The sequence below is a fragment of the Myotis brandtii genome, unplaced genomic scaffold (genome assembly GCF_000412655.1).
Source record: "Myotis brandtii unplaced genomic scaffold, ASM41265v1 scaffold31, whole genome shotgun sequence".
NCBI lineage: Eukaryota > Metazoa > Chordata > Mammalia > Chiroptera > Vespertilionidae > Myotis > Myotis brandtii.
The window spans coordinates 3155645-3159127 of record NW_005361873.1 but is presented as its reverse complement, the minus strand read 5'-3'; the positions used below and the strand labels follow the sequence as shown (position 1 = coordinate 3159127).

General features: G+C 39.4%; 1 protein-coding gene across 4 annotated transcripts in view; it reads left to right on the top strand.

Moving 5' to 3' along the window:
- Positions 1-3483, top strand: part of CEP162 (centrosomal protein 162kDa) — an 83134-nt gene that overhangs the window by 2019 nt on the left and 77632 nt on the right. The window lies entirely within an intron of this gene.

The following is a 3483-nucleotide window of genomic DNA, read 5'->3' as shown; positions in this document are numbered from 1 at the left end:
GTGCACAAATTTCATGCACTGGGCCTCTAGTATAAAAGTCCAAACTCATTCCCAGGGTTTACAAAACCCTGGCTGATTTTACTCATGCCTATTTCACTGACTTTATATCACTCTTACTTATTACCCACTTATGTTACAGTGGCCTTTTCCTCTCTAGACATGTCAAGCTCAACTCATAGTAGGAGCTTTGCACTGGCTGTTCCCTCTGCCAGTAATGTTGTTCCCCTATTTTTCACTGGGCTGGCGAAAATCTCATCTTAAATATTACTACCTCAGAAAAGGTTTTTTCTGTTCATCCAGTAAAAAAGAAACCACCAAGTCACTTAGTATACCATGTATTTATACTATACAAAAGTATAATAATACTATGCAAGTATTATTTTACTTATATAGGTCTATTTTGTTCCCCATCGTAAGAATGTTTAATCTATGACAAGTTGTAGCATATGTCAATGTCTCATTCTTTTTTATAGCTTAATAATATTTTATTGTATGGGTTTACCACATGTTTACCCACTTACTAGTTTATAGACATTTGAGTTCTTTCCACTTTTTGGCAATTATGAATAATTATGTATGAACAGTCATGCACATGTTTTTGAGTGGATGTACGTTTTCATTTCTCTTGTGTATATACCTAGTAGTAGGAATGCTGGGTCATATGGTAACTCTGTTTAACCTTTTGGGGAACTGCCAGACTGTTTTCTAAGTGGCTGTGCCATTTTCCATTCCCAGCAGCAGTGTATTAGGGTTCCAATTTCTTCATATCCTTGCAGCACTGTTAATTACTTGGGGACCAGCTTTTTTTCTTTTGTGTTTTTTTTTTGTTTGTTTTTTGTTGTTGTTTTTGTTAATCCTAACCTGAGGATATTTTTCCCATTTATTTTTGGAAAGAGTGGAAAGGAGGGGGAGAGACATAGAGAGAGAAACATTGATGTGGGAGAGAGAGACACATTGATTGGTTGCCTTCCACATGCACCCCGACGGGCGCTGGGGAATCGAACCTACAACCAAAGTACATGCCCTTGACCGGAATCGAACCTGGAACCCTTCAGTCCATGGGCCGATGCTTTAACCACTGAGTCAAACCAACTAGAGCTTTTGTTTTGTTTTAAATGTTTTTATTGATTTGAGAGAGAGAGACATCAATTGGGGATCAAGCCTGCAACCCAGGCATGTGCCCTGACCGGGAATCGAACCAGCAGCCTTTTGGTGCATGGGCTAAGACTCCAACCAGCTGAGCCATACCAGTCAGGGCTGTTTTGTTTTTAATTATTGTAATCTGGAAAGCAGTGCAATATTGTCAAAAGTAGAAATACCTACTATGTATTAGACAATAGGGTGGGCATTCTGCATTTTTATTTATGTTTTCTGATTTTTGCCACAAGCATGCAAGGTCAGTGCTACTATGACTATTTTTAACAGATGAATAAAGTAAAAAGAGGTGTAATATTCCCTAAGCAATAGAGCTAGCATATTTTGAAGTTGAAGTTTCAACTCAGATCTGTCAGGCCCCCAAACCTATATACTCCTTCCACACTCTTATGTGGCCATGGAGTTTAGAAGGAGTAGACTGAGTCTGAGACAGATTCTCAGAATTTTGTAAACAGGAAGATGTAGGGAGGAGAGAGAAATGGGACATTTTGAGGTGATAGTGAAGTTTAGAGACTGAGTGGAAGGTGATGCAACTAAAATTCAGGTGGGATAAATAATATCTTTTCTTCCCTCCTCTCTTCTTCCTGCCTGGTTGTCAGGGAAGACAATTAGTTGTTTTTGAACGTTTAAAAATTGATGGTCTTACAAATCATTGAGCTAGAGTTGCTTGGTTGGCAGGTGGAAATGTGTGTTGTCATCTTGGAAGTTCAAAAGGTCACTCTGGTAGCAATGTCCTTGTTGGGAGACTAAACAGTGTAGTAGAAAGTGGAAAGGTTTTAGTCACAGAGATCTCAGTTTGAAACCCAGCTCTGTAACTCCAGCAGTAGCCTCTTTAAGCCTCGTTTAACCTCTTTAAACTGTTTCCCTGTCTGTAAATCTCTTCTAGATTACTTCAAGATTGAGATAATTTGAGAATAGATCCTGCCATAGAACAGGTATAGGATCGATGTTGGTTGCTTCTTTGGGAAGAGTGCGCAGAATGAGAATAAAAGGAACCAAGAGCAGAGTCCTGGGGAAGTCTAGTGTTAAAGAAACAGACATTGCCAAGAGCTATTAAAGTAGGTGGGTGAGGAAGGTTACTGAGCTTTTCCCACCAAACCACCAAGTTTTCCACAGAGCTTGGAGGACATGAATGCTGTGAAGTCAGAGGTAGAGAGTTTCAAGAAGTTTCAGAGTTGGTCACTGGTATCAAGTTCCATGATGTGATCAGGGAAGGGGGCTGACAGTGGTCCTTTGTTGGTGGTATTTAGGAGGTCTTTGGTACCTGGAGGAGAGCTGTTTTAGATGAGAACCAGGTTTTAAGGATTGTTTGGCTTGGTTTAGTGTTGTTGTTTTTTAAATAGAGTAGACCAGAGTGTTCATTCTTCCAGTCCACAATTGTGCCTGGGGATGCAGTGATGAGCAGGTTTTTCATCTGAAGGAAGGGTGAGAGGAGGGGGAGGAGCGATTAAGATACAGAGATAAAATGGGATAACCAAGGAAGTAACAACTTGGAGAGGTGGGAAGTGACCCCTCTGCAGGTTCTCCATAAAGTGGAAGAAACAATTTCTCTTCTGAGAGAGAAAAGCAATGTTTTAACAAGTGAGTTTAGTGATGGAGTGAGCGGGAAGGGGGTGGGTTTTGATTGAAGGTCTTTTATTTTCTCAGTGAGGAGAGAGGCCAAGTTATTGGCTAAGAGTAAGGGGGCTAGGTTGGGGTTAGAGTACGGAGTTTAGGATTGTAGTAAAATTTGGATCTGAAGAGTTGAAAAGGACAAATAAATATTTGTTAAATCCTATCAATTACTGTGACAAAATGCTAATTTCTCTGGTAAACACCTAAAACTCAGCTCTCCCTGGTCTTAGAATTCTATGTTCTAGAGTGATGCTAGGTAATTTTGCTCAATCATTATTTATTCTTAGACCCTCAAAAATGTCTAAAAGAGGATTGTATTTTTCTTTTTTTCCTTTCCTGATTTTCTTGATCAAATTTTCTTTATTTCCTTGTTGTTATTGTTCTCCCTAGTTAGTTTACTTGTTTAATTCTGTGTATGAAATTGGTGTTCAGAGATATGTGCTTGATTTTTTTTTTTAAATACAGTGGGGCCTTGACTTACGAGTGTCCCGACTAACGAGTTTTTTGAGATACCAGCTGTCTCTCAGCCGATTTTTTGCATTGAGTTGACAGAGTAATTTGAGTTAACGAGCCCCTTAACGAGCTCGGTCTCAGAACGAATTAAACTCGTAAGTCAAGGCCTCACTGTATATTTTATTGATTTTTTACAGAGAGGAAGGGAGAGGGATAGAGAGTTAGAAACATCGATGAGAGAGAAACATTAATCAGCTGCCT